This window comes from Falco cherrug, chromosome 1 (assembly GCF_023634085.1).
Source record: "Falco cherrug isolate bFalChe1 chromosome 1, bFalChe1.pri, whole genome shotgun sequence".
NCBI lineage: Eukaryota > Metazoa > Chordata > Aves > Falconiformes > Falconidae > Falco > Falco cherrug.
The window spans coordinates 32,228,585-32,255,841 of record NC_073697.1 but is presented as its reverse complement, the minus strand read 5'-3'; the positions used below and the strand labels follow the sequence as shown (position 1 = coordinate 32,255,841).

General features: G+C 40.6%; 1 protein-coding gene and 1 long non-coding RNA gene across 5 annotated transcripts in view; both read left to right on the top strand.

Annotated features, from left to right (window-relative positions):
* Positions 1-27,257, top strand: part of RBPJ (recombination signal binding protein for immunoglobulin kappa J region) — a 152,000-nt gene that overhangs the window by 64,108 nt on the left and 60,635 nt on the right. The window lies entirely within an intron of this gene.
* LOC114014829 (uncharacterized) lies at positions 12,580-26,275 on the top strand. The gene is made up of 3 exons (XR_003558486.2): positions 12,580-17,007; positions 19,186-19,277; positions 25,519-26,275. It is a non-coding gene; the product is annotated as an uncharacterized LOC114014829 (long non-coding RNA).

The window sequence follows — 27,257 nt, the reverse complement described above, 5'->3', positions numbered from 1 at the left end:
ATAATCTATTATGAGTTTTGTCTACATGTTTTTATTTGATTCAGGGCTTTTTAAAGGGTTCCTACATTAACTGCTTCATTGTGATGAATTTCACTGTGATTTATAAGACTGCATTGGGTTCATTTGTTCAGCACTTTAGGATCAACTGTGTCTGTACAGGAAAACCAGAAAACCCTACCCTCCTCAGCCTTTGCTTTTTTAAAAATCTTTCTGGATCTTGCTTAGAAGTAGGTGTACTGTTCACATTTTTTCTCCTCTCAGATACAGAAGGCCATTCTGGACTGGACATCCAATGACATATTTTGTTTTCAGGAAGATGTTTAAAAATATTTGAAATCTACTGCCAGTAAATATTCATAATATTCCCTGCAGAAAAGCTTGTTCCCAGAAGTTGCCACAGGTGACATGGAAGTTCAGGAATGATAAATGTTTCTTTTTGCTGACAATTTCACATTTTCTTCTTGCTGCTGACATTTAGAAAAAGTTTTCTGCTGACATTAGAAAAAAATTATTATTTTCTCTGTCCAGACGTTCCTGGCCAAAATATTACTTTTGTGCTTGCTTTAACATTCTTTAGTTCCCAGTCGTCCCAAACAAATTCTTTTTTATTGATCTAATGATAACTAGGTTCAAAATCTCCCTGATTATTCTTTCACTTTATGCCTTATATTTGTAGCTGTAGTAGGAAGCTCAGCTGCTTCATTTTAATACTTTTAGTAATCTTCCTTTCTGTCTGCCTAGCCACACAATAACTTTCACTTAACTTTAGGTTAGTTAATGGCAGGTGGCTACATGAATTCATATGGAGTTTTTTCCCATCTCTTCTGCAATCTGAATTAGTGATACTTTCTTTCACACACAATTCTCGAAAGTGCACCTACCCCATCTCTTTGGTGCCTTTATGTGTTGTTTTACAGCAATTGGTTGTGATTTCTTCACTACTCTTACATTATCAGGCATCTCTGTTTCCCTGATCACATCTAGCATTGTCCATCCTCTTGAGTTCTGGGCTTGGCTTTTCTCTTAACATTATACAGAATGTTCTTCAATTCTGTACAAAGTCAACTCAGGCCAAAATTTAAGGTTGCAATGGCCACAAATGAATGTATTTTGAAATAGCCTTACCTTCTAGAACTAACATCCAGTACAAGCCTTATTGGTTACAGATTTGCACAGATTTTTAATTGCTGCTAATTCAAAACTTTTGAATTTACTTTTATAACACTTAGACAATTAAAAGCAGGCTGGACAACAATGAACAAATCTGGGTCTTGTTATGACACAATTGTTACAACATTTCTGGCTGTTTGTATTTTGAAGTGAGAAAACTGAAAGTTATTCTGAACAAAACCAATGACTGTGAATGCTAAACTTTTAAACTCAATTTCACTGCCTTTGGTTTTTCTACCATGGAAAAAAACATTCCTAAAGAAACCATGACAAAAAAAATCAGCTCTTGAGCGTCATTATCTGGCTGCCAATCAATAAGCAAGCAAGAAGGGCACAAGTCTGCAATAACACAGGAAAAGGAAAACAAAACATGCAGGCCAAATCCTAGCAGATCTGAAAAGTTCAACCACTTTTACCTCAAAAGCCAAAGCAGTGGGGGAGAGGCAATGAAAATGTTCTGCAGAAAAGCCTACTGCACCTCTGTAAGTTGGAAAGATTTGTTCCATCTATTGCTGCCAAGGGAGAAGGAAGAGAGGACACTGAAAGTTTTGCAGGAAACACACACTTGTGCAGGGCTTTTGATATGCTGCTTCTTGTTTATCACTTAAAATGATAGGAACTTGCACACAGCTGTTCCTGACAAGCAGACCTCTTATGGTGGTAATACAGACTAAGAGAAATATCTTGGTTTGGGTTCGTAACTTCATTCCCTAAAGAAAAGCCACAGCATGGACACCTGCTTGTTGCTTTTTTCTGGGGTTCTGGATTCCTTAGATCTGCACCAGTAAAATAACACTTTGCCTGTGGAGCCAGACTGCCCATTTCCATGCTTGCACCTTTGCAAATTCAGATGCAGTTGGTACCAGTTGAATTGCTTTGCAGTAAGGGACCCACACTACACTTTCTGTCTTGCTACTCCAAACACTCTGTAATAGCCTTATTCTACTGATGATACAGGGGATGATACAGTGTCATATGTAATGAAGTCTCACTTGCCAAGGAAATTAAAATATCAAAATATTTATTAAAATATTAAGAAACAGACAAAAATAAGTCTCCTAATTTTTAGCCTCATTGTCTCACAGTGCCAAATAAGATTCTGCCATGCTACACTGTTCTTTTCTACCTTCATACACAATACTGTATCTTGTTTATGGCCTTGAAGATTTAAATATCTGCAAGGTTAGAGGCCCTTTTCCTGAAGGCTTGTTTGGAGGCATAATAGAGACTTGAAAGCATATACAGTGTGTTGAAGGTATATTACATAAGAGACTCTTCTCCCCCTGCCCCCCCCCATTCCTTTTACTATAAAAAGAATGAGAATTTCTAGCAGAAAACAGTCATCCAAAAACTTCCTCATTTTGCTTTTCCGTTCGCATCACTCCTAGTGCCCATGAGAATGAAGCAATGGAAATGAGAATTGGTTCAGCTTCATGCAGGTGTACTATTTGATACACTACATTTCAGTTAAGAATATGACACCTTGCATTAGGTGACAGAGAGTACTATATAAATAACAGGAAGTTTCCTGCTAAAGCAGGAAGCTGCTTCCCCCCACCCCCCCCCCACCCCCCACCCCCCGAAGCCCTGCAGAGATACGGTAATTACAAAGCAGTGATGCCTTGCTCTATTTTTCCTACTCATCTGACCCATCACAAAGGCTGCAGGAGCTTCCTGGTTTGGAAACCATAGCACTCCAGAATCACCTAAATATATACATTGTTAACTGCAGAAGGCAGATAAAACCAGTACTAAATCTAAGACAATGCTAGATGTTCAGGCAAATGTCAGCTTTGGAGCCTTCTAAAACTGAATTTAGATGTATCCTGAAATGATGGTTTAATCCCAAGCTCAGACAGGTACCACTGGGAGCATGCTTTCCTCTTCAACACAATTCTATATTGTTCAGCTGCAGGAGCACAGGAAGTTTAAGAGTTAGGAAGCTATGGACTTTTCCTTATGCATCGACCTTAACCTTTTTCTTTTTTCTGTGAGTGATTAAGTGCTTGTTTGTCAGCCTTAAAGGGCATATTTTACAAAACAGCCCACGAAAGACAGCATTAAAAATTGCTGAGCAGAAACTTTACCAGAGTTGAAGAGGGACAAAATTTACTTTTCTGAATTTCCAGTTCTTGTTCAGCATCTTTGTTTAGTGTAAAGAACATGGAAGACTGAAGAACCTGGCTACAATCCCTTCATGGGATGAACTTTCTCAAATTTTAAACATAAGGAAGATCGACCTTGTCAGCAGAGGTCTACTACCTTGACCTCTGTTGGGGTAACCCTGTTACGTTTTGAGGGAGTCTCACCATTTGAATCAATTAAATCTTTCTTGGGATTTAAATACCAAAATTTACACTGGAGGTGGCCAAATCCCAGGATATCTGAAGGGATGAAATTCTGGCATTTTGAAATTTGTTTATGTGCAGATTAGAGGGGAGAAAAGCCTTTGAAATTTCCCATTGAGCAGGCAAAGGGTAAAAAATAATTCTGGAAATACCAACACCCATTTCCAAAATAAGGTGCTCTCTAGGGATCATAGCAGCAGTTTTGAGAAAGCAGCTGCTAGTCACAGTAAGCAGTAGTGAAATCAACAGGACTCATGTCAGCATCTGCCACAGCTTCAAGACTCCAGGCAGACTTGGGGGGCCTAGAAAGCCAGCTGGACTGGGAGCCTGGAAAACCTGGGACCCTCGGACCAGGTCAGTCTGAATTAGAAATGGACCTTTGCAGCCTCCTTTGTGGCAGGATGCCTGGCAAGCAGGAAAACTGTGGCTTGAGCTGGGGTTGCAAGATGACTGCTGTAGAGATCAAGGCCAAAATAAAGTTAAAGCCAGAGCTTTCAATGTTTCCTCGCTCTTGGCTCAACTAGGATCCGGAACCCTTCCCAGCCCATGGCCCCAAGACTGCTTGTGCCGAGGGTTGTTGCGGAGCTGTGGGCTCTAGGACCACAGACTCCTAGACAGAAACCTCACAGCAGTGTCACCACAGCCCATCAGGACCACGACAGAACACCTCAGGTTTAACAGATCTGTAGAAAAATTTTGGGTTTTTTTTGAAACTGACCAGCTGACCTCTGAACCAACGCTTCCATCAAGGCCATAGGGATATGATGTGTAAAAGGAAAATACAAATGCCTCAGACTGAGCAAAGAATGTATCATAATTTCACAGTTAGTAGATGTGTCTCTCAAATGCCAGAAGAGGCATTTGCTGTCACACCATCAATCCTATGGCTTTTAACTTTACAAAACAGGATAAAAACTCCCTACTCATCTTAATTATCTTGCTGAGACCAAGACTGGGATTTTCTTTCTAACAACTGGGTCATAGCACATTAACAACTATCTGTACCTCATTTATCAGCTGGAAGTGAACTAGTAGAAAGACAACAGTGTAAGAACTTCCCTGAACCAGGAACTTTCAGAGGGTTATTTTGCTTTTGACTTTACTACCACTATAATTATTTTTTTTTCATTGTCAGTGTTCAAAGGACCCAGTTAAACCAGGTCTGCACTTTGACCTGGAAACTGAGTACAAACTGAGAGTGATTGTACTCCTGAATTTAAACTGCAAAGTAAGCTGGTGCACAACAGTCCTAGTTTTTTAAGATGATACAGTTGTATCCTTACACTGAGACAATGAAAGCTGTATATCAAAAACATTATGAAACATCACATTGAAATACACTGATTCAATTTAAGATCCACATTGGCATAAATAGAAAACAGATGCTACAACTGCATTCTTGTGGATCTTGGTTGAAGTACAGGACAATACTCTTATCTCTGGAAGTAGTTCATATCATTTTCTCTGAAGGTATAATACTTTGCTGCTTCTAATTTCGTACTTCTGTAAATAGGAGAAATTTTGTCTTCACCAAGCTAGTGATCAGCCTATAAAGCAGGACTGATGCTTCTAGAGTCTCTTCCCAGCTGGTAGCGTAGCAGTGGAGGTAGATGGAAAGACATTACAGAATGTAACATCCATCAGTTTATTGACTCATCTTTACTCCTGCAGTATGGTACATGAACAAATATGCAAGAAACATTGCCCTAACAAACAGAACAAATAATGACTAGGTAAGAGGAAGAGCTGAATTTCACATGCAACCATAGTTCCTTTTTTTCCCTTTCCATGATACATTTTTTCTAAAGTGGACCAATCTCATTACACTGCGTGAATCCCATACTGTAGCCTGTCTCCCTCCTTCCCCATATGCCTATAAAGCACAAAGTGCTGGGAAAATACTGTGGCTGCTTCTGACTGGTTACTGTACATTTTTGTGATAAAATGGTTTGTGAGACTATCAGGATGAACTCCAGCTGACTGCTTTCAGTCCAGCAATATTCCATATAGCCAGGAACTAACCCTTGAAGCATTTCCTTCTTTCCTTGAGCTCTGCAATGGGGAACACTGGCTAGTTATCTGTACATCTTGAGTGCTTCTCTGTATTTCTTTAAGCAAGACAAAGAGGCATTCAATAGGAATTTGCCTGTATTATATAGTTTCTACTTCTGTTTTTGCCATTACCACGTATCAGTTCTGTTTTTGTTTCCCAGCCAAGTTCCTTTCATATTTTCCAGATCATTCAAGTGCCTGCACCCAGCGCCCCAACAAGGTTTAATGAATAAGTATTACATTTTAAGCAAGCAATTATTCTTGATTCATCTTTTTTCAGATCTGTAAGGGAAACAGTGAATTAAAGAAACTAATGAAAAGGAGTTCCTGCTGCCACTACCATGTGCTGGCTCTGAGCCAGAGCCTGTCTAACATTTGCTGGCATGAGTCATGAGTGTGAAATGAAGGTGGACGATGTCTTTTCTGTAAAATGATTAACAGTGTGGGTCCACTTTCACTCTTCTCATGGAAAGAAGTCAGACAGTTCTTGAAGAAGAGCTAAACTAAAAAATATTCCTGGTCAGCCTGCCACAGGGAACCAGGATATCCTCACCCAGAATTAGCTCATCCAGCCTTTCCCCCTACTCCCAAATGTGTAAAAAGTTCATAGATGGGGATATGTTTTGGTGTCTGGCACCAATGATTGTTGCCATCTGAAGTAGCTCAGATCAGGATTAGGTCTTTTGGATGAAGATTTGGGCACCAAAGTCCATTTATTTCAATGCTGTTTTCTTTTCCACTTCTATTGGTCTGGAATACCTCCAGGTATGAAATTTGTGCACACCAGTGTCCTACCATTGTCAGTCTCTAAGAGAAAGCATCTTTCTCCCTTTCATGAGAAAACCACAGCAGAAGCTGGTAGTTTCCACCAAGTTCTGACTGAATAGCATAATATTGTTTCCCTTTCAGCTATGGTTTTCATCATCTCTCTTTGTTTTTCCTATATCATTGTCAACTTTTTATATCTTGCATTGGTGTATTGGAGCATGTGACCTAACAGCCAGACATAATTCTGACATGACCGTCATCTCTAGTAGCCATGGAGGGCAGAGGGAAGTAGTTTATGCTGTAACCTGTAGGCAACTTGAGCATCTAATAGGTGCGCTTTGGTTTCCCCTTATCTAGGGATGGCACAGGAAAACTAGGATCCTAACTTTAGTCTCCTCAGTGTATCTCATTTGGATGTCAAAAGCAGATTGCTTTTGTCACTTTTCTATGTGCTTACAATGACAGAAAATAATCCTCGTGTTTTGGTTTTACATCTGGAATCTGTTGCTGGACATGAATTTATTACTGCCCAACTTCCATTGCAGCATTGCTACTGCCATCCTTATGCTCCTGATGACTAAGATGTCAACAGAAGCTGATGCTAATAACACTGCATCTTCTCAGACAGTATTTGTGCTAGAGCTCCCCATCACTCTGATTGCTTGCATTTGAATTTTTTTTTTCCTCTCTGGATGATGCTAGTATGAATGTCTAATATTTATGCTGATATTAAAGTTTACATTTCATTTTTGCTTATGTTGTGTCTCTTCAGGCAGAGTTAATATTAAGGCTGTTACTGGAAAATGAGTCAGCACTTTCAGCAACTGCAGTCTTGAGTCCCCAAATGCTTAACCTTATGAGAATAGTTTTGTATAGATAGCCAAGGACTCCCAAAGCTTGGACATGGACTAGCTGAGATTGTAGTACTTGAGATGCTGATGTAAGTTTGCAACTTTTATTTCACCCTAATGAAGTTTCCAGTATTGCCTGTACATGTGAATGGGCACAGATCAGCTGATACAACACAGATTTCAACACTTTTGAATTTGAGCTAGGCTCTAATTAAACTTGCTTTGGTATCTATTCCCTCTAACACTCTGTTTCTCTGTTTTCAGAAAAGTTGTGAGCTCTTCTGGCTTAGCTGGCCAAGGAAACATTCTCTCTGCCACAGGCAATCCTTAGATCCAGGCAGCTGGAGTCCCAGTCCTTCAGGCTCACCTTTTTCAGCCCCATCACAAAGCCTGACCTGACGATGAGAAACATGCCTAGGTCCTAAACTTCATCTTCTTCTTTTAGCACTGATTTCTATTTGCATCACAAGTCCCTGACTTCATTATCATTAAAAGGCCTTTGTCACACAGAACTGTGATCGCAGCTCCAGGCAGACTGCATGTTATCTTGCATAAAGCACAGTGTCTTACCACACCTTCCACTTCCTGTCTGGAAGCATCTCCTGATGTTGCCTGCTTTGGTTGTAAGGACAGGAGCCATTGCAAGTATTCCCCTGGACTGATCATAATGGAGAAAAAAAGAGCAGTGCAGAAACTTTCTAGGAAGGTGGTTTTTTTAAAAATGAAAACAAAGCCTATTGACTGGAAATGATCTAAATGTGATTCTAGCCACTGCCAGGTCTCTTGGCAGCGTGAGCTGCCAGCTTTCCTTTCCTGTTTTTTTTCCCCTCTGATAACATATGTAAACAATCAGTAGTACACATCAGAAGGTTTTTCTTAGGCTTACGTAGGACCTGCAGCATAAAGCACACACACAATACAGGATGGCAAAAACTACTCCATCAGAGGTAGGACTCGTTCTGTCATAGGGCAAATTTACAGGATGATAAAACAGCATGATGGTAATGGAACTATTTGCAATTCAGGGAAACAGATGCTGAGGACAGTCAGATGACTGCAAGCCTCTGCCCAAGGCACAGCGTGACATGAAGATTGCATGGTCCTGGCTTCTCACACCCATCCAACAGTTCACTCACACTTGCCCCTCATAGCTGATGGAGGCAAAGACGTCATTACTGCAAAAGCCAAGGTTTTGGAGGGTTTAACAGGGTTTTCACATTTTTCTCCTCCTGGCACATGGAGTCATTTGATAAAGTTGTCAGGGAGCCCTGAAGCTACTGAACACTACTGAACTTCATGACGCAGATCAGCACTGCTCACAGCTATTGTTTCAGACTGCACAGGCCGGCATCGGTATAGGCATCAATATTTCTTCAGAGGGACTTATTTTTAAATGGAAACTGAGACTGTGATACAATCAAATGCATCTCAGGAGGTTTTGGCTCTAAACTATTAAAAGAAAATATATGTATACTGCCAGGTAGGTCTTTCCCACCTTCTCATCTTAAATCCTCCATTAGTTCTGCACACACTCTTAACTTGGTTGAAGTCATTTAAATGTCTTTGTGCTTGCCAGACTAGCTATCTGGAGCAGGGAAGGAACATGATACAAAAAGACAGAAGAGACTGTAGAAATTACTGGTGAAAACCAGAAAAGAATAAAAAGTTATAAAAATATGGGCAAAAGGACACCCCAAATCCTCTCCTTCTAAAATGAAATCTCAGAAATTGGGGGACAACGAAACTTGAATTGGGTAATTAAGCCTTCTGCCCTGTAAGCTGTGATCTGGGAGGCTCCAGAATAGTCCTGGAACTTACCAGGTTTGATCACTGAAAGACTTCACTGGTATCAGAGGCTGTGAACAAAAATACATTGTGCTGCCTTTTTTGTTTTCTCCACCAATGTAAACAACACAGAATTATGCCTACCAGGGTGTCCTTGGACATACTGACTTGGTGAATGTCCCCGATACCCTGGCTCAAACAGCCGATCCTTGATTATCTTGAGCATTATTTAAACAGAAATGAACAATACCATTTTGACACAGTAGGAAGTTCATTAGTATCCAGACATTTCTCACTCACTGAATTATGAAGCAGAAAAATATGTTGCATTATTACATGTCATTTTCCAGAATATTTGACACTGTGATGTTGGATGGAGGGCAAGGTGAGTACATGGTAAAGTGTTACGTAGGTCCTAAGTCACGGACAAAATGTACTGTTCCTATACCAAGAAAGTAGTATATAAGTCATCCACTGCTTCATCCTCTCAGCACCTCTGTGCTGCAGACTGAAAAGCAGAGGTATGAGGAAGAGGCTTGAGCAGCCAAAAAGGACATGCAACTTGTGTTCTTCTCTCTAAGGAGCTTTGAAAAGATTTCATCCACTAGCTGCAGAGCACACCTACTACGTATGTGACTGTAGGCAGCAGTAGATGTGATGTCCACAAGGCTGTGCTGCCCCATATCCAAGCCCACTTCTCCTGGTCACTATATCTTTGTCACAAATCATAAAGCCAAGCTATCCACATGCACACCTTCACTCAGATTTTAAAACCTAGCAAGCAGTCAAATTTCTGCTGCTTGTTCTCGATGGCCAGCTCTGCTCCATAAGGTAAGAACAAGGAAAAGTCACTAAAAGCTGGGATGTTTTTATTTCATTTCTTCAGACTGACTCATACTCTCCAATCCCTTGTCCTTAGGGAAGATACAAGGAAATGATGTAATTCTTTTTTTGGTTTTCTTTTCATGCTTTGTACTTTTTCTTTCAGCATCATCTGCACTGGGCCTGTTTTTTAATTAATCTGTATGCACTGAGCTAAAGTAGAAGCCTGTGCTGTCTGTCTCTGCATACTCACTTGTAATAGGGATGTAAATGGTTGAGGATAAGAAGTATTGATCTCCATGACTTACCAGGTGACCCATTAACAATACCTCAGGATTTCTGCTAGTTTTCTTTAGAGATCAAATTTAAAAAGATGGACCAAATACGAATTTTAAAAGCCTGATAAAGTTTAAAAAATCCCATCTGTTTGAGAGATGCAGTCGATATAACTCCTGCAGCTCTAAACTTCTTGTAAACCTGGGGTGAAGGGAAGATACTTTACATTTTTGTGTTAATTGAGAGAAGAAAATCAGAAACACCTAGCAGATGTTCAAAATCTGGATGCCAGTTTTTTACAAATAGCTCCTGGTGCTTTATCAAACTGAACTGAGACCTTATCTCTGAACACCCCTGTGGACCACCTCCAGTCCAGATTAAAAACTAAATCTAAATCTATCTGTGGTGCCTGACTATGAGTTAACTTTTGGTTTTGCAAAGATAAGGTAGAAAACTTTGCAAAAAGATCTTCTGGTCAGGAAATTAATATACTTGTGTTGTTCTAGGACCAGAACTAGAAAGGGAGATAAGCTGCACTGAGGCAGAGCATGCCCAAGAGGTGGAAAATGTAGGTCTGAGTCCTCTCATACTCAGAAAGGAGCTGAGCATGGCTGTCTTCGGAAGTTCCTAAACTAGAATGACATTTTAAGGCATAAGTGCAAAAGATATTCTAGAAGCAGGTTTTAATTAGCGTGTGACGTGCCAGGAGCCACAGTTTGGAGCCACAGCTGACTGACATCATAGCTCCCCAGGAAGCAGCATCTCCCAGCTCTCTGGGCAAACTTAGCCTCTCATCTAGGGATAGGAAAATTACAGTTTGGGACACAATCCTCAAAATACTATTGGCAGGAATCTGGACCAAATTGGATATTGCACAAAAGTGGATGGCAGTCTTTTACAAAAAGAAATCTTTCCTGCTCCTGCCATTCATACCAAACTCAGCCCTTATGAGAGCCCTGGTGTCATTGCACCAAAGTCAGTGTATCAGTCAAGTCTCGATGGCAGTAAGCTGCAAGTTCACAGACACAGCTCAGAGTATGTGCAAATTGAAAACCACAGGTGCCAAAGGAGCCTCCAGGTAAGAATAAGGAGGCTCTCAGTGAGCTCAGACATGTCCATGGCAGTGGAGTGCGTTTGCCTGAATTCCCTGCAGTGCCACAGTTTTAGATGCCACCATTCCCTCTGGCAGCTACCAAAGCAATCTGGAAGACTGTGGGTATAATACCCACTGTAATCATGGGTGCTCTCTATTAAGATTAAACAGAAGCTGAGTTGAAACTCTAACAGCACATAGTATGAACTTTAGGACATAACTGCTATTTTTAGTGACCAAATCCATTTATGGATCAGACCCCAGTGGAAGAAATTCAAGAGTATTTGAGCAAAGCCAATAGAGCACTACTGTAGGAATTCTCTTTCTTAGGAGTCAAATGCTTTTTCACTATTCACTTTACATTCCTTTCTACTGGCTTTCTGGAAACATGCATTCACTCAAAATGTGCCTGATCATTTGTTGAGAACAAATGAAAAAATCATATACGCAGGAATTAACTGAAACTAGATTTTGTACTTGTACCAGCAGCTGCACTAGAAACTTGCCTCAGCTCTGGCAATCCAGCCAAGGAACTGAAATTACACAAATGAATGTGACTAATCAAAATTAAAACACTCAGTGCAAAAAGTTGGCCAGCAGTAGTAAACGTAATTCAGGGCAGTGTTTTGAGAGCAAAGTCATGACTCATTCAAATAAATAAACTAGAAATCAGAAAGGTAAATTGTTGAGTGTTGCACTCTTTCTTCTGCTCTTTGAAGCATTAATATTCCTTTGCTCAGGTGGGAAACGTTCAATAGTAAAAACTTGACAAAAGCTGAAAATCATTGACGAAGTCAGAATTAGCTTTCGTGCTCTAACTTCTGATCTCATGACCAATACATTGATGTACTATATGGTATCTGGTATTTGCATTTCTAATCTTACTTGTAATCACCTCTGGTAGAGAGGAGTAAGAACAAATGAAAGCTAACTACTGTTTTCAGAATTCAGATCTGATTCTTTCCAGGTTCTGACTGATGCTTTTGGTTAACTTTTTCCTTAAGAAACAGAAGCAGAAGACAGAAGTTGCTTTTCATGGAGCTTTAGAATGTATTGACTTGCTTTTCAAGATTAAGTATCAAAATAAGTGAGTTGGAAAGAAAACGTTCCCTCTTGCTCAGATGCTGAAACAATTGTGCTGCACTCACCACTTAAAACATAAGTGAAAAGAGGCGTCTGTGATATGAACTAGATATGAAAGAGAAAGGTTGATCCTAGTAGCAAAACCAAACTTTTGAGTGAAGTTTTACTGCTTAAAGAAACCAAGTATCATCATTTCAAGTTACTACATGTGTCCTTTTTCCTGCAGAGTGCCCGAAGCTTGTCAGCTAAAGGAAGCAATCACTATTGTGGGTTTTTCCAACTGAGAAGACAGAAAAGACATATTTATTTTAATATCAATATTTAAGTGAGTGAATTTTCAAGCACATTCCTTTAAATGAAGCCTACCTGATTCCAGACTTTTTCTCCCCTTCAACCTTTCTGCATTCTCATGGAATTCTATGTAGAGCAGGACCTTCTTCGATCATAGACAATTAAGTCTTTCTTCCTGATTTGGCAAACCCATCACTCTTTTTTGGAGAACTGGAGTAAAAATTTGTCAATTTACATCGCAGTTATTTCATCATGCAGCTTGGAAAACAGTTTTTCGTACTGCTTATGTGAGGACCACAACTGTTACTACTTGATAAAATAAAATCTGCTCTTCTGAGTTGCATGTAAAGTACATATGTGAGGATTTTTCTGGCTACATAATGATTCGGCATAGCTGGCTTTGGTCTTTGCATTATTAAACCCAGAGAACTTGCCAGAGGTTGCTGGCCAGGAAAGTATACAAGCAGCTATATGAGTATTACTATGCAAAACTGCTGGGTTTGCATCCGACATAAAAATATGCAGCATCTTCCCAAAGCCACAAAAATATGTATGGTTGCCTCTACATTAGCATTTTGGTTCAGAGCAGTAACACAGTTTTGAAGCAAATCCTGTCCTCTGACTATCCCCATTTACTGCACGTTGGTTCGGTTCACAGGGCAGTTTTGGTGCACAGAAGCACTGAATTCCCTTCGAAGGGAACTAACCCAGGTGGTCTGCCCAGTGCACGTGAAATGTACTCCAGCCTCCAGTGGGGACATAAGAATCAAAACCAACCAGTGGGCCTTTGGGAAGCTTTAAACCCCTTGTATGGTGAGAAGAGCCAATCCAAGGGATCAATTTAAAGGTGGCCTGAAGTTCAAATCCTTGAAGTTCTTATAATCAACATGCTGATTCTCAGCACTAAGTACTTCAATATGGTGATCTATTTTTGTTAGGATTAATTACTCATTAATGTAGACATAGCCAGCTCATAAGATATACCCCAAAAAGAAAAAAAAATTCCCTAAAAGTATAAAATAGGTTTTTGCACAATATTTTGAGGTACATGTTTGTTTATCATGCTGGTAGTTCCTCTAGAGTCCTTCCTAGCACCTCCTCTATGGCATAAAAAGTACAGCTAAGATTTTACAGATGAAGCAAGTTACCCTTGCTTTAAAGTAACTTATATTTCAGATGGAAAAAACCTGAAAAGATAGATTTGAAAATATGGTATCAATTTTGGTCTACTACACGTGAACTGAAAAGATGAAATAATAAAGTAACCACCATTTTATTCTTAAACTCCTATGCAATGGGGGACTTCTGATGGGACAGTCATGATGGTGGTCTCATTTTACAACTGCTAAAGCACCTGTAGGTTCTTTCAAAATTCTAACATACAGTAGTAACTCACTTGTAAAAATGTCACAAGAAAACCAGTTCTGTCCTACACTGCCTACTATTCCTACAGAGAAAGACAAATTGATCACTGATCTAAAAGTTGGGGATTGTGTAGTTGTCATAGATTGTGCTCAAATTCAGTTTGCTTTGGAAAAACAGATTATTTTTTTGACCTAAGCAGTAACTACTTTACAAGAGTAATTTCTCAAGACTGAAAGTAACTGCCAACTTCACAGAGCAAATGGAAGCATTTTATTTTAAACCTGAATGATAAATGAGAATTTTTGAAGAAGGCTTTATTAACTTCAAAACTCCTGTCATCAGGACAGAAGCCTTCCTTCAGTTAAAAACTCATTTAAGATGATGACAGCAGGGTGCTCAAAGGCAAATGCAGGTAAATTGAGCTTACCTACTTCCAACTTGAGCAACAGAGAATTTACCCCCTTCTCGGTTCTTGGCTGACATTGCCTCTTGAAACTAACAACAGCATTTCTATTCTTCTCTCTCAAATTTTATGGTACACTTCTCTGACCTTTCAGAAAGTACCAAGAATTCCCAGAAAATCTGTAGATGTTAGTGCTCTCCCCCAAACAATATTCTCTTCTGCACATCTACTTTATCAGGTTACTCCCAATAACAGCGGTTATCTGGAATGAAACTGTTGGTACTGAAGACCCTGTCTGTGTTCGCCCTATATATGTTTCAGCGGATTTTAATTCGAAGTAGCTTGAGCTGGACCCATGAACTGAAAGACCATGACCCATGTGAGGATATCTGGGAAGGTCCTTCCAGTTTAGTTGCTTTGTAACAAAATTCAGCTCTTGCACCCGCAGATTGCCCTTCACCCTGAAGAAGCACTGCAAGTGGGGACATCTGGGAGACTATGGAAATGTACTGTAGGCACAACCCCTGAGCTCCTGGATGCCCCTCTTAGATGTCCCATCACACGGACAGGCAGTCAGTGGTAAAAGAAATAAAACCTAGCCATGCTGCTTCTGTCTGAGCTATCAGTAGTTTCCACTCTGCTACGTATTCTTATAGGCGATACAATGAAGTACAAGGGAAAAGGAGAAAATGAGCCAAGCTCCATGGCTTTGTTTCAGGCAGCATTTGTTTCCTCTTTGGTTGTTCTGAGCAACAGTAAAACACACCACCCGCCTGGCTTCCAGGGCTCTTTATCTCTTTCTGTTTCTCTCTCAAACAGAGGATGAGGGACCTGGTGTTTTCCAGTTGCTCTGTACTTCATAACAGTATTTGTGAAAGTGGGAGACTAAGTAAGTGTCTGTGTCTCAGAGAGGTGGTGAGAAAGAATGTTAGTGAAGTCTTACTTTGTTTTCTTGTCTTGCTACTGCAACTATATTCTTTGATAAAGCACTGCAGAGGTGTTGAATATGACAACGATGATTTATTTTTATCACCCCTTTTGCAGTAATTAGCATATTTTTCTTTTGATTTTTATCCTTCTGCCTTTGGCTTGCTCTCTCATTCCCATTTAATTCTGCCTCCTCCCTCTTTTCTCCCCCTTCCTTTTTTTGTCTCCCTCAGGTTCTTTCATTGTCACATTGTACTCCTTCAAATGCCGCAAACATTTTGTCAATGGAGCCTCTGTAGTGGCTGGAAACCGAGAAGACCCTGTGCTGCTGCTTGCCAGGCCGCAGGGGACCAGGGTTTTCTCAGTTTCCAGCTGCTTTTGAAGCAGCACTGATTGGTTCCTCTCATTGCTGCAGAAAAGGCTGGCACACGGGAGCAACAAATTCAGCATGTCCTTCTGGCATGTTTTCCATAGATCTGCAAGTGCCAGAACAGCATTGGGGAGCAATTTGATGCTGTCTGCTCAGCCATCCCTTTCTCTACTGAAGCAACAATCTTCTCTTTTGCCTTTCTACCCCTTTTTCCTTCACTACTCTGCAATTTCTCTCTCTCCCACGTCTCTTTTCAGTCCCCTACTCCAGCTTACCTAGAGTTTCTGTAGGACCTTAAAGACAACATTTTTCTCTTGTGCTACTTTTGCAGCAGTATTTAAGCTGAGCAAGCGCAGTTCAGTGAGATGCTACTCAGCCAGTAACACAGTGCGGTGCTTTAAAAGGTGCAAGTAAAACAATGTCAGCTGCTTTTGTAATCAACATAAAGGGCAAAACAAAAGTTTACTAAGTTGATTAAAGCAAAACAACCCTCTCAATAATCCTTTCAGAAGATTTCTATAACAATGAAAAGTAACACCATAAACAATGGGAACAAATGTATTTAAAAATGAAAAGGTCTGAATATCTTTTTCTCCCTCCTGAAGTTTTAAGCACCTCCGATATGCTCGGGGAGCCTCCTGTATTATATGATTAGGAAATACCACTGCAAAGACTTATTCAGTCAAGCAAATTCAAGAGGCTAAAATGCAACGCTGTAAGTGGCTATAGCAAGCAGTGAGAACGGATGGAGGACAAAAGCAACAGAAGTGCACAATAATTGTATGTGTGCCCTAGGTCAGCTGAAAATCACTAAAATATTGCTTTCATAAAGCTACATAATTGTATTTTATGAATCTATTATTTCCTAATGGTCATTCATCTGGCCATTGGGCATTAGAAACTGGCAGACATTACTGCAAAAGCAATTCACAGAAAAGATTTGGAAAAAGATAGGTTAGTAGATTTGTAAAGCTGTTCAAGGCAGATATGTTAAGAAACAGCATATAAGTGGTTTGGGGGTAAAAATCAGGCCAAGGCTCCATGAGGCAGTAAATCCAAAGTTGCAGCAGTTAATCCTGGATCAAAAATGTCACTGCCTCTTGATGCAATGTACTTAACTGGTACAGCTTAATGTAATAGATGAAAGTAGTTTAAAAATGCAAAACCTTGCTTCTGTAATTCGAGTTTGATCAAATATCACTTTTTCTCCCACAGTTGTCATTGAGGCAGCATAAAGAATAAAGCTGACATAAACAGCCATCATGTGTACCTATTATGTGCTCCAGCTGATTCAAGATACGTTTCATTGTGCCTGATCTGGACTGAATTTGTATAGCCCAGAGATCTGGTAACCCACAGAACTAGTCTTTATAAAAACATATGTACAGCCTCAGAGATAAAGAGTGAGTTGATGAAGTAAAGAGGCAATACAAAAAGTAAAACTGTTAATTTTGGCCTAGATTTTCCCAACAGTTCATTTCCCACTTAAGTACCTAAACAAAAAGTTTCCAGTGCAGCCTCTGGATGCTGTGTGGTTTCAACATTAGACTCCTCAGCTGTATGCCTAACTGGATACCCACTGGGACAGACACTATGTAAATTCATTTCATCTAGGCAATTAAGAAAAATAGACTGAACTCTTGCTCTCACAGTGACAGATTTACAAAATAGAAGTCAAGAATATGGTTTATCCAGGGCTCCATTTCTGTTAAGTATGCTACAATATGGTAAAGGGGGAGGACTATTCCACCAAGAGCATGGCTTAGCAGGAATATGCCGTAGAATAAGAGTACCAACGTGGTTGTTCAATTGGTTGTTCAGTAAAAGCTTTATTTGCATCAGAAAAGTTACTGTATTAGGCAGAACATATCTATTCTTGTGTTTTACATTTGTTAGTAAACACAGGACTTGTAAAATACCTCCCGAAGTCTGCAGAACGCATGAAACCAGTCCTAAATTCCCCAGCATTATTTAAAGAATTTGTCTGAACTGTGCTCAGAAGGATGACTGAGAAACCCAGTCTATTCCTCGTGGTAATCTAGTCACTGGTTGCTAGAACAAAGCCTCCAACACAGGTGCAAGCAAGCACCAAGGGATGATGTAGCACCTCTCTATTGTGGACTAGATACACAGGACAACACATCACTTCTCTCTTGGACTACTGATAGGAAGGACTTTCAGTTGCTACACATTTGGGGCAGATTTACATCAATTACCTACAGGGTAAAGGCTCTTTATCCTTTCATTTTATTACTAGTGTCTTGACAGAGCCACTTTACCAGCTTCCTATCCTCTTCCTTCCCCTCTCTAAAATTAGACATCAAGTTATTTACACTTTCAAACATTCTAGTATGTATCTGAACTGTACATTGACTACTCTTCTGCAGCTTTTTGCTTCAAACTCAGTTCCTTACCACTAGATTGTTAAAAAAAATCTTTCTTTTGGCTCTGATCCAACACTGAAAGGCTGCCTAATTGCAATACGAACCTGTCCAGTTCAGGTCTGTGTCAAATGGCTCAGGGCAAGTGCCCTCCAAGTACAAATATGTAACTGAGCCTGGTGACATTTTCTAAGGGAACACACAAAGGCTGTTCTGCATGCCCCCACAGGCTCCAGAACCAGCTCTGCGGCTCCAGCAGCTGGGGTGTCCTGGTGCCAGCAAGGCCAGGGAGGTGGAGTCTGGAAGGCATGTGGGTGCAGCTACCTGGAGGTCTCTGCTTCCATATTATGTTTCAGGCTAAACATCCGAGAAGGTTGTCAAACATTACATGGACTGGAAAGGCTTTATGCAAAAATGGCCAGAGTGGAGCTTAGTAAAAAGCAGCTGACGATAGGACCTAACAAGATTGGGTTTGCTTATGCCAAAACCACTAATTATCAGATGAAATGTAAAGGATTATGTACGTGGTAGTGCTGTGACAGATACTGCAGCTATGTGAGGCAGGGAGTACAGCAGTCCTTCGTGTGTTTTTGCTAGTACAGCATGTTTGCTAGTTATTTGGCAATGAGCCTCACTTAAAAAATGTTCTGGGTCCAGCTCCACCTGCCCTTTTCATAGCTTTCCAAGACTGCTGCCCATTCTTATCACCCCATGCTGGCACTGCTGCCTGTTTTAACAGCGCTGATGCTGAGACCAAACTAATAAACTCAGCTGAATACTGCTGGGTCTGTCCCGAGCAATGCAGATGTCTCCTCACTGAGCTCCATTGCTCTCTTGCTTCCATTTTGATGTAGCACTGAAACACTGGACTTAGCCTGCAGCAAGCTAGCCCAGATCAAAAAGAAAAGTTATGCTTTACCTCTATGCCTTAACGTACAGCAAGGAGACCCACCTCCAGTTCTAGGCACCAAAGGTGTCACGTCTGCGTGCGTGTGTTCAGCAAAGGGTGCAGGACAGCACTAAGTGAAAGGTTTGCAGTACCCTGCAGTAATGCCTGATGTGTCACACTGGTGTTGAAGCAGCCCTTTTTAGCAGAAGAAATGAATTACTCATTAGTTGTTGTTCAGACCGAAGAGATGCTAAAACTGCCCACTCGGTTTCAACATCACAGTGACACAGTTGTACTCATCCTGTTTCCAGGAACTGTTCAGTTTACGTCAGTCAGGGCTCTGCACCTCGCTCCAGGACATGGCACAAGCCCTGTAAAAAGAGAGATGCACAGACAAGCCAGGGTAAGTGGCAGAGATCATCTTGCTGCTGTTACAGAACAGTATATCCAAGCGTTCAGCATTTATCATCAAAGCTTTTTGCATATAACTACCTTCTACAAAAGACTTTGTAAATAGGAAAAGGGGAAACACAGAGATCCAGGCACCCTTTTAGCAATGCTACGTCAATTACAAATACAATGATCACTAGGTTTGGGCTCATTGGTGACACTTTTTCTTCCCTTCAATTTGTGTTACAGCCTGAAATCACAAAGCTGTGATCCCCGAGAACCTCCTTTGTAATGCATATCAACTTTCGTTGTGCCCCTTTGTTCCCAATGTGACTGAGCATTGTGCTGCCTGTGTCCAGGGAGCAGGTTTGCTTTATTGTTCTTGTAAATATGTACTGCTGGGTGCAGCTCCGTGGAAGGCATTGAGTTTGTGCATGACTGACGCCGACCCGGACAACTGCTCTGACCCCCAGCAGATGGTGGTGCAGGGACTGCAATGATCTGGAAGTAATAGCATGTGCCATTTCTTTTTGTTTGGAACAGACAGCCAGACTCTGCGTTTCCCTCCCCTGCGCAGCAACAGCTGTATATACAGTATAAACTGGCAAAATCCTAACTGTCATTCCAGTCTTCCTCCTCTGCCATTAATCAGAAAACCTTGGGTGCTGAGACTTCACGAGATTAAGCACTACATGAACACCACATGGCTCTTCCCAATGATAATAAAATTGTGTGCATTGGGGCATAGATCAGTTGCTTTCCTAGAGAAAAGTGAGTCATAGTTAAAAATATCCACCCCCCACAATATTAGACTCAGTAGTGGTGGACTTGCTGTTTTTTAACCTCTACCCAGAAAAAGCCAGGGTACAGGAGTCAGCATGAACTACGAATTTTAATTTTCAGACTACAAATAGCCTCTACTGCAGCTTTAGTAAGTTTCCATTGTCATTTGTATTTGTTTTTAGCAGGGACCAAAATAAGTGTGTGTTTTGAAAGGAAGGTATAAAATGGGTGAAAGTCCACAAGTGTTTTTTTTCTCCAAGGCCACGGGAGATTCATTGCTTCAGAATGATAGCAGAGCGGTTGGTATTTGATTTTGTAAGTGAGAGGCCAGATTTTTTATAATGTATTGTATATGGGGCATCTCATCAGAGGTCAAAAATGACAAATTGTAGTGTGTTGGAGTTAATAATCATCCATTGTAAGTTTGGCCTGTGTTACCAATAGCCATAAAACTGTCCTGATGGTCCAGAGGGGAACTTCCTTGGGATGGATGGAATAACTTCTCCCTGCCCCTCCTCTGCCAGCCCTAGCCGAGATGGCTATCAAAGAAAGGGGCTGAAAACCAGCTGCACTCTAAATATTGTATTTCTGGCTGCTATAATGCTTCTGCGAGGCTTGCAGCTGGCCGGTCAAAGAAAGGCAGACTGGCAGTGCTCGAGATGGTGAACAAAGGTAGGGCAGGAGTAATGGCAAGGAAATGCATTTCTATTTCCACAAAACCTCCTTTAGACTTTTCCCCCACTCTATACCCAATAAACACCTCTTGAGGATTTCACACACAAGACTTTCAACCTGTAAACCCACATCCATACTGTCAAACCATTCCTCAGCAAAAGCAGACACGTTTACCTTGTTTAATTCAGAGCAATCTCCCCCTTTCTGTGCAGGGGAAATCTGTCCTGGGTTTGCTCCTCTCAAACTCCCCACATTAATGAAATATTCCTGGGGGGACCTGAAGTCTCCCAGGTCTCAGCACCTTGACATTGCTGTCAGGTTACAGTCAGCCTCTGCTGCTGGGCCGTTGGCTGAGATGCATATTTCTAATTATCTTTCATTTAGAAATGTCGTCCTAGACTTGAGAAATGACCTCATAAAGTTTGCTGAGACCAGCTTCAGTTCTGACAAGCCCCCATCTTCTGAAGAAAAGAACAGTTAGAAAATCTCTTTTCACCTCCAGCATGAAAACGCACTGTGTTCATCACCCATCAGGGTTGGGTCAAGGGAAAAATGTTTGAATTTCTCTTTATATGATTTTTAATAAAAATTATTTTTTGGTCTGAATTCCTTCCAGACTTTCCTAATCTTGCTTCTAGATGCACTACCTCAAATGACAGACACAAAATTATTATTCAATCTGAATTCTTTCCAGACCTTCCTGATCTTGTTTCTAGTTGCACTACCTCAAATGACAAACACTTAAATAGAAGTAGCTTTACTTTCTTGACTAATCCCATTAGCTTTAATGAGTCTAATCGCATGAGTAAAATTATGCATGTGCTTAGCTCTTGGCAAGGTCAGTGCCAGTAATGAGCAGAAAAACAAACTGATAATGAAGCCATCAGTAATAAGAATGGCTGGATATCTGGATTTCTGGAAAAAAGATACAGCTGTCTGGAACATTAAAAATGAAACATCGCTTGCTAAGATTAAAGTAGAGAGAGTGAATTCTGAACCAAGACTGACAAGAAATAAAACTATACAGAAATTCTTTAATTAATTAGTACCCATGACATGTCTTCAGTTACCTCCATAACAGCTATAAGCTCATTATCTTAGTTATGACTTATCTGTTCATCCATTCATTTATACAAAGCTCATCAATATGATATCCAAGCACTAATGAACTTTAGCATTAAAAGGTCATGTGTGATCCCCTAAAAGGAAAAAATTCAAAAGGTTATTTTATTCACAAGTGTCAGCCACCCTGGATCTGAGCAATGAAATATTCTTGGGCAATTTGTACGGAATTTATTTTCATTAATTACTGCCAGAAATAGTCTTTCTTTTTTCAGGATGATGATTATGGAAAATGGGCTACAGAACAGCAGAGGTTCCAAATGAGAGCGGTATGAAAGTCAATCTAAACCCACAACAAACAGAATTTGTGCAACTGTTCTTGACAAAAGAAATAATCCAAATAGATATAAACATGGCAGTATTACAAGATAATTATTTTTTAAGATTACATGTTCTCTGACCATGCCTTTAGACTACTTCAAAAAATTTTCTGTTTCAGGAATGTATAACTTCCTCAATGTTTTAAATAAAGAACAGCCCCAAACCAAGTTTTATCTTCATAGCCTGAGGCCACGGACAGTCTCTGTAAGCCACTAAACACACAGAATTAGTTTAACTTCTTCATACAGGACCAGCACAAGGCACCGTCACTAAATTCTCAAAATAGTGTTTACTTATTGTGAAGCAATTATTTTCCTAACTCCTTTCTCCAGCCATAACTAGGAAAATTTGTGTGTGCATGTATTTGTATGTAGAATTACAGGTTAAGGATTTCTGTCTACATTTCCTCCCATTCAACATAGTGTGTGGTTACGACTGGGATGTAGACTTGCCTAGTACATAGTAAAATGGGTTGGTTTATAATATCAAATAGATTTGTAGTGGTAGTTTTATCAAGGAGTTATGCACAGTTTGTGGTTTTCTTTTAGAGTAGGCTGCTAAGTTCTTTTTTTGTACCTTGTTATAGTTAGTCTGAAACTTCCTCAAGCACTATAGCCAGCAGAAAAAGGGGTATAATCAAGAGTGGGGGTTTCTCTCATGTTTTGTTGAACCAAATGAGTTTTCATTCTTTGGGGGCTTTTCCAAAAACACATTTTATTTGCAGGTAAAGTTGAAGCATGCCAGCATATATATTTCTCAATGAGCCTCATGAATGGGAGAACAGACTAAGTCAGTCACTGAATTACAGGCTTAGGTGTGAGCATGGCTCTGGCAGTGCAGATGGTAAACTAATATGTCATGACAACATACCTAATGACAGCACCTCTGGTTAAAAAGTTTTTCTGCACAGGGACATCTATTTTCACATTGGTTCAGAATTGTAACATTGCAAACTCAATTTCTTATATAGGAATAAAATCGATGAAACCTCCAGAGCCACATCATAATCTTTAAATCTTCCTTTTGCTTTGTTAATACTTGTGATAATTCACAGTCTAACTTGCTAGTTCAATTTTTCCTGTCTTCTTGAATTCAGTGGGATGCACCTAATTTCTTTTGGTGTACTCTGCTCAAAGTCAGTCCTACAGCGAGCAGGCAGACTGAAAAGGAGCCCTATCTTCTCTAACACGTTTTAGAAGCATGGAGATTTTTGCAGTTTATCCTGCTGTACTCCTTGTCAGTAATGACTCTGTAATCCTGCATATTGCCGTTTAATTTTAGAACTGGTTTGGTGGGTACACATGCTAACCATGGCACAAGGTCAGGGTGGCGCGGGAGACACGCTCGCAGCAGCACCAAGGTGGGGCTCGGTGAACCTCCGCTCTGCCAAGTGTCTGTGGTTGTGAATGCTGAGGTGCAGGGGCTGGAGGTACCTGGTGGGTGGTGGGCAGGCTCTGCCAGCCTCCAGGGCATTTTACTCTCCAGCTGATTCACAGGTTCCCTAGTCTCTTGTACCTGCCAGGGCACCCTGATGATGGGGAGGGTGATGTCACCAGCCACTGCTGCAGACAGCACTGCTGCAGAAGAGGGCTGTATGTGGAGAGATGGTGCCACACTTAATTGGTGGACAGGCATCATGTGCATGAGCGGAGGAGCACTGTGCAAGAGAGGTTCAAAGATGGGCTCTTTGAAGAGCCCAGGAAAACTAAGAAAGAAGATACAGTATAGTTTACATGCAAACAGAAAAAAACATTTACCTAATGGAAAATAAGTGAAAATACTTTTCTGGGGTAGGGTAAGGAGCAAAATTTAATACAATGCCAAGTGCTTTAACAGTGTGTTCTAGAAAAGAATTTAAAAATAAAGAGGTTACAGAAGTCAGTCATCAAGCTGTTCACACTGTTAACCTACATAACCACATGATGTTATTACTGTTAACCTCATCTTCCCTCCCCCTCTTCCTTCCTATTGTTTGCTGTAGTCACTTCTTGCATCTTGCCTTTACGGACTGTACCTGTTTGCAAGGCAATACTAGAGCGAGGCCCAAGCCCAACTGCAGCTTTTGGGAACTACCTTACTGAGGCATAGTTACACCTCAACCAGCACTAAGATGCAGATTCAGATTTCTCTTTGCGCTACTGTCCTCTCTGAGGTTATGACACACAAGTGAAAACTATTTAACAATGTTCCTGCTGCAGATTGCTAACTACGCTATCCTTTCTCCCTATCATCCTCAAGACAATGTTGCAAAACCCTCTGAGCGATGTTGAACAACAGCATCCATTTCACACAGCAGAGGCACTTCTGATATCGAGCTGTCCAGCTAGCAGCTTAAGCGATAACTTTTGTTGGCACATGCACCGAAGTTCAGATGTAAGATATGTTCTGTGGGCAACTGCCTGTTTATTTTCTTTCCTAGACATGCGGTTAAACCACATTGTACATCCTGTGCTTATAAAATTCCAGCAGGGTTGTATCACAGTACCTACTACTAGAATGTGTGATTTACACCACCAGATACAGACTACAACATCTCGAGATAAACCTGCTGTTTAGAATGACGATTCAGATAACTCTATGGTTCTACCACTTACGATGCTTTTTAAGGTCACTGGATTTTATAAATAGCTAGGATTTTACACAACACACTATGACTTATCTTTTATAAAATGACAGACTCAACTGAGAAGCGGAGTCTTGTTCCCTTGCGTGTCTCTCATATGCTTGTGCTAAGCACATAAAAGACAGGGCTGTTCTACACAAATGGGTGCAGGTCTGTTGTCTTCTCATCTTTTTCCATGCCAGCGAGGCAGAAGGCAGTTGCCAAATAAGAAGCTGGCAAGCATGTTAGCTAGTGCCATGCCGAAAGGAATGAGCTTAGGGGAAGCCCAGAACCAAGCAAGGCTGAGCTGAAGAAAGTTTGGTCTGGACTGGTCGAACAAGCTGTTGAAACCTTCAGCCCAGTTATCACAGCTTGCATCTAGTGCTCCCTGCTCCTGCAAGCCCTTCTGCTCTTGAGCTGGGCTGCTCAAACACCACTGGCCATCAGCTTCTTCAGTACCATTGGTGGGACAAAACTCCTGCCCAAAAGGCCTCCTCCCCATCCACACGACTGCCTGATCCCTAATGACTCTGTGGGCTTTTGCTAGGCTCCCTGTCTTTTCTCCTCTTTCCACCCAAAGTAAGATCCAGAGAGGACAGGGGAACTGTATGAATTCACTTAGCACAGACTTAGCACAGACACATGGACCTGGCTCTGTCCAAACCTGCACGTTGATGAATCCGAAGTAGTAGGAAGTAGTCCTGTCCTCCAGCTTACAAGTGAGAGTAAACTGGATTTCCTTCTTTAACAGCCTTCCATTTTCGAAGGCGGCTAATGATTCTAAGAACCCAGCTGGAGGAACTCGGGTCAGCATCTGTTTGGAAGAAGAGTGAAGCCCAACACTTGTTGAAATCACTTCCTTCAAAGGCGCCTCCCAGCTATGCTTCTCCAAATCATCTCTGAAGCGACAGGTCTGATTCAGAACCCTTCCACCAACCTCAGCAGGGCTTAAATCAAAAAGTCAAACTGCCAATTTGCACAGCAGACACAAGATTTTAAATGGTGCAAACTTTGTATTTAAATTTGGTTTTCCACCTCAGCTCTGGAAATATTTACATTCATTACAGACCAGAAAGTGGGGCTCTGCTCCCCAAAGTACTAGATGTTTTCAGTTTCCAATAAAGTCAACAAGGGTTGTTCACACTCTATTATGTGAAATACATACTTTTAGCCACAAGAAGAAAATTCAGTGCATGAACAATACTAAAAAACCCTCTGTAGTTTTATTATCTTTCATTCCACTGGCTACACAGATAATTTGAGGCTATTGTTTTTGATTTGACTAGTATTCCTAGCCTTTTGAATACACATTGTTTATAATCAAAAAGAAAAAAGAATTTCAATGGTTGTTTGTATTATAATATACCTCTGTCAGCGATGGAAAGGACTATAATGGTTTCTGTAATTATTAATTCTTCAAAATAATATACCTGCTCCAGTATCCAATTAATCTGGTTATTAATCAAAATGCCTTCTTTGTAAAATATTAAAAGAGTCTAGACACCGAAGATTATTGTGTGCTGTATTTTTAGATTTTCCAGTTTGATTCAAAACACACTAAAAGAGGGGCCCCAGAAAATGACCATCTAGAGACGGTCTATGGCAAATATCCAGAAACCATTCTTAATGGAATGGAGCTAACATGAGCTGAGATCATTCTTTAGCCTTGGGAGAAAATCATATTATAAAAAAAAATTAACAAAAGGTATGTTTTTAGGAAGAGATTTCCAAAGGGATTATGAGTTGCTCTTTGCAAACAATACAGAGGATTTCCAGTATGCATTGTGCTTTTGCCGAGAACTGCGCCTATGAGGGAGCCAATCAAAGTCCTTTCATACCTAATGAAGAGGGGGAAATCACAGTGGGGAAAGTCCCTTAATGATAGCAAACAATAGCTGTTTGTACAGTGAGTAGAATTACAGCAAACTTTGTTGCCAAGCAATCTCTTAAAACATGATTTTACTCATCTGAGACATTATTCATTGAATTAGGATTAGCAGTAGAGAGTGTAGGTGGGAGGGAAACCCAAAATCATATCACAGGATTACTGAAATGTTATCTTTATCCCTAATTTGGGAGGCAGCAGAGGTACGGAGGTGAAGTAATAAAAATTATGTGGGTTTTGGAATCTCTGTAGATCTTTAAATCAATGCAATTGTGCTTGAAGTGAGATTGACATGTTATACTAAAAACATAGAGGAAGCTGAATGGACAAGACAGAATCTTTGATGTAAACGGATTAATTTTCAAACACGGTCTCGTAATTGATGATCAGACCCTCACCTTGAAATGGTAATGTTGTTAAATAAACTCAAAAATTGGGGTGTTCTTTTGTTTATGTCAAACTTGGAGCACATCTAGGTAATTTTCTTTTGTAGATACCTTCTGTTCCCCTGACTATAGCCAGCAGCCTTATCTGAGAGGTCACCACAAAGTTCGCTTTATTGGTTAGAGTCTCAGCAGACTCAACAAGTTTTGTTTGCCAAACAA